Source organism: Strongylocentrotus purpuratus, unplaced genomic scaffold (genome assembly GCF_000002235.5).
Source record: "Strongylocentrotus purpuratus isolate Spur 01 unplaced genomic scaffold, Spur_5.0 spur5_scaffold_18, whole genome shotgun sequence".
Classification (NCBI taxonomy): Eukaryota; Metazoa; Echinodermata; class Echinoidea; order Camarodonta; family Strongylocentrotidae; genus Strongylocentrotus; species Strongylocentrotus purpuratus.
Window position 1 is genome coordinate 26,018,546 of NW_022145603.1, and position 11,174 is coordinate 26,029,719.

Consider the following 11,174-nt stretch of genomic DNA (forward strand, 5'->3'; position numbering starts at 1 on the left):
TCCGTCGGTCTCTTCTATGAAGAAAAAAAAAACGTACACCAACAACAGAAGGATTCACAGAGCATTATTTGGCGCGCATTGTGCATGCGCACCGGGGTCGCCCATACTTTCAAAGCTAGCTATAACCTATGCTTCCCTGAATCCATGGACCTCTACTCCTGCTACCCCGTGTACGTCTCCTCTCTATCTCTATCATTCTCTCTCTCTCTCTCTCTCCCTCCCTCCCTCCCTCTTCCTCTCTCCCTCCCTCACTCTCTCTCTCTCTCTCCCGGCCCCTTTATATTACGTTGTGCTCTGATTGACGCTAATATTTGTACAAAACATCGCACGCTCGTTAAAACGATATTATCAGTAACCGCATGATTAATCATGTCACATAATCTTTTTTTAAACGATATTATCATTAACCGCATGGTTGATCATGCCACATAATATTTTGATCTGAAAGATTGATCGGTTGATTCAATGTGAGTGCACACTATGTGGAATGTATATTCATTCAAACCATTCATCACGACGTACATGAAGCTACATGTACCCATCAATGATTTATAAATTCGATGTAAATTTTGTGTCGTTTGCTTTTAATCGTTGGTACCCAATCGACTTCTCAACTACAGGCAAACAAATATTCTTATAATGCTGTCCATACAGCACCGATCGAGATGTTTGTCGCATTATATCGACAATGAGAAGATAATAAAAGTTAACAATTAATTCAATACCACATACGATGTCGCCTAACAAACTTGCAAGTTTTCGTTTTACTCAATATTAGGGAAAAGTCTACAATTTTTTAAATATATTGTTTAGGGTGCGCGTTAGAATCATTTTGACGGCATAGAACAACGCTCAGGTTTCCAAAACTTCAACCGAAATATAAGCCTGTAATGTATTTGAGAACGTCGACACCCATCGGTGTAATTTTATGACAATAATTATGCTCATCCTTCCCTGCGTGTTAATTTATATTTGATAAGATTTAACACAGACTTCAGGTTGTGGTTATGGTTAACTTTCATTTATACAATTTTCATTCAAATTGGTGATGTTTCGCTTGGGCTGAACGTTGATTTACACAATCTACTGTTGATACCGTAATTCAATATTATGAGAGGAAGGTTGTGAATTCTGAGACTACTTCCCCACATATTTTCACAATGACTTTTTTTAAAGATTTGTTGTTTTCGTCTAACATAGATTTTATAATATTGTCCATTGTTAACATTTGACAAAAAGAGCTATGTAATTTCTAATACTTGTGATACATACGCACTGAAAAGCAATCTACGAGGAACCAAAGCAGATGACCCTTATTATTTGTTTAAATAAAAATGTTGTGTAATCAAATACATGTATATAGTATTCTTAATTTCATATACGTTTAAATAAACCTGATAAACAACTTTGTACTAATTCCTGATGTGAGCCTGTTTTGGAAATGTTTGGAAAAGGTATAAGCACTAATCTGAAGATAATTTTGAAAACATTAAATAAAAAAAATTAAAACAAGCTAGAACTTGGTTCTTAGAGTCAGTTCAAGCTACAATATTTATATAGAAGGAACAAGACAGAGAGAGAAAGAAAAGAGAGAGAGAGAGAGAGGGGTGAGATAAATGCATGGGGCAGGTTCCATAATGTATAGAGAGCAGGGGCATGTAAAAATCATACTGACGAAACGCTGGTATCAAATAGAAATTGATAAACAGGTTAACCACTGGGGTGCGGCAAAGGGTCCTGTCATCTTTGTTCGTTGTTATTCACTGTCCCTTTCTTCCCTTTCATCCCTCTCTCTATAATCTCCCCTTGTCCCTTCCCCTCTCTCTCTCTCTCTCTGTCTCTCTATCACTCCCTCTCTTTCTCTATTCCTCCCCACTCTCTCTCTCTATCTCTCTATTTCTTCTTCTTTCTCTCTCTCTCTCTCTCTCTTCCTTCCTCCCCTCATCCCTCTCTATCTCTCTCTCTCTCTATCTCGATTCCTCCTCAACTCAACACGTACACCAACAACAAAAGGAATCACAGAGCATTATTTGGGGCGCATTGTCCACCGGGGGTTCCCATATTTGCAAAGCGATAACCCCTGCTACCCCTGTACCTCTCACCTCCTTTTACCCCGGCCCCTACATATTACTTGTGCTCTGATTGAAAAACATCAATCATGATCATGTCACATAATCTTTTTGGAAAGATTGATTTGAAAGATTGATCCGTTGATTCAATGTAAGTGCACACTATGTGGAATGTATATTCATTCACACCATTCATCACGACGTAAATGAAGCTACATGTACACATCAAATGATTTATAAAGTCGATGTAAATTTTGTGTCGTTTGCTTTTAATCGTTGGTACCCAATCGACTTCTCAACTACAAGCAAACAAATATTCTTATAATGCTGTCCATACAGCACCGATCGAGATGTTTGTCGCAATATATCGACAATGAGAAGATAATAAAAGATAACAATTAATTCAATACCACATACGATGTCACCTAACAAACATGCAAGTTTTCGTTTTACTCAATATTGGGGAAAGGTTTACAATTTTTTAAATATATTGTTTAGGGTGCGCGTTAGAATCATTTTGACGGCAAAGAACAACGCTCAGGTTTCCAAAACTTCAACCGAAATAAAAGCCTGTAATTACATGAGAGCGTCGACACCCATCTGTTTTATATTTATGACAATAATTAAGTTCATCCTTCCCTGCGTGTTAATATATATTTGATACACTCTTAATGTCAACGAGTAAATTGTGCCGAGTAAAACAAGCTGAGTAACAAAAATATGAGCAATTCAGTACTCAAGCTGGAGTAAGAAGTCAATTTTAGTGATACTCGTCATCCGAGTAATTTGTTACCTTTGATAAAGAGTAAATCAATGACTCAACATTGAGTAAGAACTTCGTTTGTGTCAATTTTGAGTAAACTACGGTTGGGTATTACGCGGCGGCAGGTGATAATTAACTCAACATTGATCTCTTACCCGAATTTACCTCGGGTGCGAGTGAAAGTTGGATCAATGGAAATTGCAACTAGCTGTCAATATGCATGTGACACCTGTTCTACACATTTTTACATAATTGCAGCTGTATGTTCCTTTGTCTACCTAAGGAACTGTATATTTTGCCATCTTTCATTGTCCGCCATATGCATGTCTCGTGCATGCATGTGCGCGTGCAGAAAGATGCGAAAGAACTGAGATAGATGATTGTGACACGTTGGGAAGAAATTCTGAGCTCATGGATCGAGCTTGGAAGAGCTCCAACCGACATCTAGGAAGGAACTGGCTTGGACATTTTTTCTGGCCTCCTTCAGAGGAAGGAGCCCACTGTTTTTGTTGGTGCTTTGAGGAGCACCGAGGAAGCCAGGGACAGTGTTATATAGTCCTCGAGAGAAGCGCCTATTCATGCTCTTCATTGACAGCAGCAGTTGACTACTGCTACATACAAGATGTTTCAAGTACTACGGCTGGATTACCCTGCCCAGGCAGCTGTCATATGGGACTTCTTTGATCGTCTCATTTATGGAATTCGTACCAAGGATCTTATTAAACCATGGACCCTAGTACAGATGGACTAATAATGAGAGTCTTTCTTTGATGAGAGAACTCTGAGTTTTCACTGTGATTCAAACTGATTTCGGAAATTAAAGTCCACAAATTATGTTACTGAATTTAAAATGTCGTTGACTTATAATGTTATTTGCATAGTGTGTGAGTGAAGAACTTCAAATCAATGCTAAATTTAGAAATCAGGCAAAATTATGGTTTATATTCTCTATTGACAAATAATGGTTACTTAACAGCTGTTAAAAAAAAAAAACAATATCAGCGGTTTAGTTAAACCCTTAGTCAAAAAGTTAAGACCGTAATTGGATCCACCTTTGTTTTAGTCAGTATTGAGTAAAAACATGTACTTAACTTAGTACATGTTTTTACTAAAAATTGATTGAGCAACTAAGCGTTACCCAGATAACATCATACTCAATATTTGAGCAAAAAATTGCTCAAACAATTTGAGTCGAAACATGTACTCGTTAATTGAGTAAAATTTGGCTCAACTCATGAGCAGTTTCTTACTCGACATGAGTTGATTACGTTTCTACCCAGTACTGAGTAAAAAAAGGGAACCGCTCAACAAAGGAGTAAATATTGAGTAAAGGTTGACTCATTCAAACTGAGTAGAGATTTAGTCTTTTATTGAGTAATATTTTTACTCAACAGATGAGTAGATTTGTTACTCAACACATGCTGAGTAAAGTTTACTCAAAAGTCGGGTGGTTCCCTTTTGACTACTCAAAAGAGTAACATTTTTACTCAAATTGAGCAGTTTTTTTTTAGAGTGTACGACTGAACACAGACTTCAGGTTGTGGTTATGGTTACTGTCATTTATCAAATTTTCATTCGAATCGGCGATTTTTAGCTTGGGCTGAACATTGATTTACACAATCTACTTTTGATACCGTAATCCCATATTCCGAGAGGAAGGTTATGAATTTTAAGACTACTTCCCCACATTTGTTCACAATGTCCCTTTTTTTTTTTTTAAAGATCTGTTATTATCTTCTAACATAGATTCGATAAATTATCCATTGTTAACATTTGACAAAAAAGAGCGATATAATTTGTAATACCTGTGACACATACGCACCGAAACCTTTGGTCACCAGGCGTTTGGATGACTTGGATATGATTATTGGTTGTCAAATTGGCAACGTGGCATTGTGGACTAGGGCCTTGACAATGGTTCTTGAGCCAGATGAGTGGCCAACTTCAGTGATGTGCTAGTTTTTTTAATAAAAATGTTGTGTAATCAAATACATGTTTATAGTATTCTTAATTTCATATACGTTTAAATAAACCTGATAAACAACTTTGTACTAATTCCTGATGCGAGCCTGTTTTGAAATGTTTGGAAAAGGTATAGTACTAATCTGAAGATAATTTTGAAAACACTAAATTTAAAAAAATAAAACAAGCTAGAACTTGGTTCTTAGAGTCAGTTCAAGCTACAATATTTATATAGAAGTAACAAGACAGAGAGAGAAATGAAAGAGAGAGAGAGAGAGAGAGAGAGAGAGGGGTGAAATGTATGGGGCAGGTTCCATAATGTATAGAGAGCAGGGGCATGTAAAAATCATACTGACGAAACGCTGGTATCAAATAGAAATTGATTAACATGTTAACCACTGGGGTGCGGCAAAGGATCCTGTCATCTTTGTTCGTTGTTATTCACTGTCCCTTTCTTCCCTTTCATCCCTCTCTCTATAATCTCCCATTGTCCCTTCCCCTCTCTCTCTCTCTCACTCCCTCTCTTTCTCTATTCCTCCCCCACTCTCTCTCTCTCTCTCTATTTCTTCTTCTTTCTCTCTCTCTCTCTATTTCTTTTTCTTTCTCTCTCTCTCTCTCTCTCTTCCTTCCTCCCCTCATCCATCTCTTTCTCTCTCTCTCTCTCTCTATTCCTCCTCAACTCAACACGTACACCAACAACAAAAGGAATCACAGAGCATTATTTGGGGCGCATTGTCCACCGGGGGTTCCCATATTTGCAAAGCGATAACCCCTGCTACCCCTGTACCTCTCACATCCTTTTATCCCGGCCCCTACATATTACATTAGTTGTGCTCTGATTGATGGAAGCTGCTATTTGTACAAAACATCGCACGATATTTAAAACGCATTTTCATTAACCGCATGGTTGATCATGTCATAGATCTTTTTGAAAAGATATTCTTTAGTTGATTCAGTGCGAGTGTACACTATGCTGAATGTATCATCACCCCCCCCCTCTCTCTCTCTCTCTCTTTTAAATCGAACCATCTTTTACAAATTATTTTTTACTTGTTTGCGCCAATAACTTCTTTATCGAACGGAAACATGATCATGTATGTGCATTAACTGTACGAGAACATCTAACGCCCTAATGGCACCAACCAGACGTATCGTTTGAAATCCAATTCGTCGTGACGCCTTATGAAGGGCAATCACTGATAGGGGGTTAGATAAGAACAAATTAATTCAGAAATAAGTTTGTTTTTATCATTCCTTTCTGCTGTATCTGTGATTTGGTCATGTGTGTGCAATGATCACAAGCAGGGGCACGGAGCCGGGCTGTGTCCTCACTTCTTTTAAAGAGCATAATATGTATTGACATTTGAAGAAATATAATTGAAAAAACAGAATGGAGAAAGTTTGAAATAAATTGGACCATATTATGACTGTTTGAACTTATGCGAATCGCAAATTACTAATTTTGTCACTGGATTGTGACGTAGAGCAGGCGCGTACGCAGGGGGGGGGGGGGGGGGGGGTTTGGGGGGTTAACCCCCCCCCTTTGGAATTTTTTTTTAATTATTAAAAAAAAAAATGGCTGACCTAAGAAAGGTGACCTTACCCCCCCCCCCCCCCCCAACGGAGCAAAATGTCAAATTTTCAAATTTCGAGACCAAAAAAAAAAAAAAAGAGTGTCCTCTTACCCCCCCCCCCCCCCCCCCCCCCCCCCCCCCCCCCACTGAGCGACTTTTCGGCTGTCTGAGTCGTTGCGATTTTTTTTTTCAAATTTTCCTGAGTCGTTGCGAAATTTTGGACCCGATTTTAACCCCCCCCCCCCCCCCCCTTGAAAAAATCCTGCGTACGCCACTGACGTAGAGACACGGACAACTCTCCCATTTGTCGAGTACAAAAATGTCATAAACTTTGGTTTTTCTTCGAAAAATCTTCTCCCTTGGGGCATGTCTCAAAACATATGGTGGGTTGCATATATTGATAAAGATTCCCTAACAAGAAAAGACCCTCCTGAGTCATACATTTTGAAAAATGGGAAGTTTAGTCATTTTGTGTTGGAACAAATGGGAAGAGAAGTGCCTATACGTATTTAGATTACAACTTTCAAATACCATAACCCTTCTGTCAACTTTCACCAATCTGATTATCTGGTTATTTCTGTTTCCTTTTAGAGTAGTTTACTATTAAGATTGGAGTTCCCTTTAACGGTAAATACCTGAATGCTCGTTTGAATGCCCAAACCCTCACCCCACCTCATTTATGCTCTGCAGCGCCTTTTGATAGTGACAAATGGATTTTTTTTTTTTTTTTTTAATTGAATCGCCGAGGTTTATTGATATAAAATTCCAAGTCAAAGCTAAAAGCTGACTCATCTTGATTTCATAAATACAATTGCAACATATAAAATTCATGCAAATGGCACAATGTAAAAAGGCAAAACAAAAACATGATTTGACATTCAGTAATTAAATTTATGTGATAATAGAAATAAAGATAAGAAGTACAGAAAGAAGGAAGACAAATTAAAAGGAGGTGCATACAGAAGAAAAAAGGATGAAGACATAAAGAAAGAAAGAAAGAAGAAGGAATTATGGTTAACACTAAAATAACTGTTTAAAATTAATGTTTATAAAAACCAGTAAAACAATGTAGTATATAATAACAAATTCCGAAATGAAACTGTGTTTTATCAGTGTAACATTATGTAGATAAATTTGTTTTTAAGACAATAGCCTTGTCAATAAAACATTAAAAGATTTATATTTACATAGCAAGTGAAGTTTTAATAAAGTTGAAACAGATGTTCTATGTACTACGTGAACGTGAATTATGTTGTATTCTGTATCATAGTGGAAGAATTAAACAATTTCACCCTTTTCAGCAGACTACTCAGTCTAAAAGGAAGCCAATCCCAACAAAAAACGAGCCCGGGATTTCCCGATCCGAGCTTGGCAATCTTGGGGTGTCTTACACGATAAACATGCAATTGTCCCTCTGAGCTGGGCCTCAGATGGGGAAACCCAAGTAGCAACGATGCTTTCTGGACCACCACCTCCAAAAAATTGAATTATGATATATTGTTTTGCTTTAAAACGAATCATACCGACCAAATACAATTAGGAAATATATATATCTTTTTTTAAGGTCGGTACCAGCATGGTAGAAGCTGACACTACATATCATAATTACCCCCAACCAATGACAGTTTGCTATATATCTTATCTCCGCTATGCCATGTGGAACAGACAAAAAAAGTAAACAAAATGTTGATATAAAAAATAATGTTATCTTGAAATCAAAATCTTACTATATATTTGTTCCTGTTTTGTATGATATACATTTCTGTTTTTAATAAAATCGTCATCCATTTACCTTTTCGCACAAATGTGTACAGTTGTGTTCTTTAAAGCTCCACTGCACTAATTATAGCTACTTGAGCCCTCTATATAGCAATCAATGCCTAACCGATGACCGTTGGTCCCCTATGGTTCTCTTTTTCTTATGTTAATTTAAAGCTGATTTGATGAGATAACCACCTGTCATTGACCCTGCAGGAAGGTCTTATCCCTCCTGGCCAAACTAGTGCAGATAGGCTTTAAAATGTTTCTTTAGACTGATGCATTTCATGCTATTTCATGCTATTTTCTATTTACTTGTATTTTATTGACTTTGTAATATTTTTCAGATGAGAGAAAATGGTTCTAAGGTACTGACTTCAATGATGAATGTACAATTAAAGATAATCTGAAAGATTGAGTCAAAACAGACCATTTTTAACGATACAAATTGGGGGTATTTGATCTGATAGATTCCTTAATACTCCCAACTATATTATAACAATTTAATTCCATTTTAGGTGAATGTAAATCGTCACAAGGCAGGGAATTGGCTCTTTATACCATTCCAGACATTTAAGTGTTGAAAGATTTTTTTTAAAGCCTGTCTTATGTCTTACTTTCATGGAAAAAACGATTGGAAAATTCAAAAGTGGTTAGGAGAATTTACTGTTAGAGGGTATTGCACAGTGATGCCTTCAAATTCAAAGAAAATCATAATTATCTTATAATTATTAGCAGTATTTTCATCAGCCTACAACAATGTTGTCGAGTCACTTTAACTGAAAAACGGCCTCTTGACTGAGGGAAACCTGTAAGGCCTGTATAAATAAATAAATTCAAACTAAAAATCAAATTAAGTGAAAGAAATTATTTGGAAAGATCGATTTGACGCTTTTCCAGACAGCTCATTTCCAAATAGTGAATACAGTTAGACAGTATTTGATAAAGAAAGTCACTCGGGCTTGGCCTACATTGTTTCACGTCTCGTTGCTGTTAGAACGCTCCAAGGATCTCATCCGGGCGTTACGACTCGCTTGACAAAATTAAAACCTAAGAAAGGATCATATGAGTTTTCATTAATTTTCTGCCAACATTTTGGTCACGTTAGATAGTTTGAACACAAATCACGACTGAGTATTATTTCAGTTTATTAGATTTCATTTGGGGGCTTAAATTTGCTTCACAAACTTTGTGTTATTCCTTGGGTTTATATTCGATTCTCATTATCTCCTCCTTGTTTTGGTTTTTTTTTTTTTTTTTAGGGGAGGGGGGGGGGGTTTAAACAAAAATTGATTTCTCTGTTTTGAAATGAAATTCAGATACATCTAGAGACATGGGAAGAACGAGATAACACAAATCTCTGTCGCAATTGAATCTAGCCTTAGTTTTAACCGGTATGGTGCATGTACAAATGCATCACTTTGCTGACGATGTACTTTAGTTCAGAGAGATCACATCTCCGACGGACGAAGTCCAACTCCAAGATGATCCAAGATGATCTAAATGCTCTGCATTTGTGGGCCCTTAGGAACAACATAATATTCAACGCAGCAAAGACCAAGATTATGCATGTGATACGAAAAAATCGAATTGAACCTCCTATTTACCTTTTAGGTGCTACCCAGATAGATCCCATTTCCACATTTAGATACCTTGGCGTAGTTATAAGTTCCGACCTGACATGGAATTCGCACGTGGATGCGATTGTGTCTCGGGCGAATCGCCTCCTTGGCTTCATAAGACTTGTTGCACGTGGCGCTTCATCCAACTCCATATTTTGTCTTTACAAAGCACTAGTACTCCCGTTACTAGAGTATGGCATTCCGGCTTGGCACCCAATGACATGTTCCCAGGAAAACAAACTTGAACGGATCCAGAGAACCGCCACGCGGATTGCACTGAAGCAAGCTCGTGGAGTGATGCCGTACAACGAGAGACTCCGCTCTCTCAATTGGTATACACTAGCTTCTCGTAGAGACTACCTTTTGTGTTCTTTTGCCATGAAATGTCTATACGGTCTATGTAATTGTTCAGCTCTCCTTGATAACATGCTCATCAATCCTCGTCATCCCCACACTCTTTCCTTTCGCCATCTTCCTTCTCGTACAAATACTCTGTTCTTTTCTCCTTCAAGGCGACTTCCAAGACTTTGGGACACTCTTCCCATAAGTGTCAAAGATGAGGCAGTGATATCCTCTCTGTCTTCTTTTCTTCGCGTTTCAAAAACAGCAATATTAGATAGTTCGTAGTTGTAGTTTTATCTCATCCGGTTATACATGTAATTACTTCACTTTATACCCTCTGATTACTTTCCGTTTATTTTTCTTATTATATACCATGCATGATGCTGGATTATTTGTATTGTACTTAATTAATCTTACTTTTTTATTACATATTAATATGATTACTGATATATTGACATGCTTTCTTCAGGCCTATATATTAAACACTGAGCTAGGTACTATATTTTATTATCGTTAAACTTGTATCTTACATCATTTATACACTTGCATGTTAATACTGTTTAGGGCATTGTATACTCTAAGCTTTATATCCTGCGTCTTTTATAACTAATACACTATGTCTGATTTCAATGATTTTCTCAACCCTGTTGAAGATACCAGCCTCCATTACTCTTTATCTTGAATTCCTTATTATTTTAATATAATGCCGCATGTATCATAATGATTATAATTTCCTTGGTACATCTAAGTGATATCCATCTTTGTAGGAATATGCGATGTAATACATTTGTCATTTTTGTTTTAATTTTTGGAAGGAGAGGGGGGGGGGGGGGAGTTAAGATGTATTTTTTTCAAACAATGTGCAATATTGTATGTAAGTCAATGTTATGTTTATAATATATATAAGTTGATTTGGGAGCAACATGTGAGGGCTCACATGCCTCCGGGTAATAGTGTTGAATTTCACTTTTGTGAGCCCTGGCCCACACGTTGCTCCCTCCCTTTTCCTCTTGTATTGTTTATGTATTGCATGATCTGTCAAAATGTATTTGTATTGTGCTTTTATGATTGGCCTAATAAATAA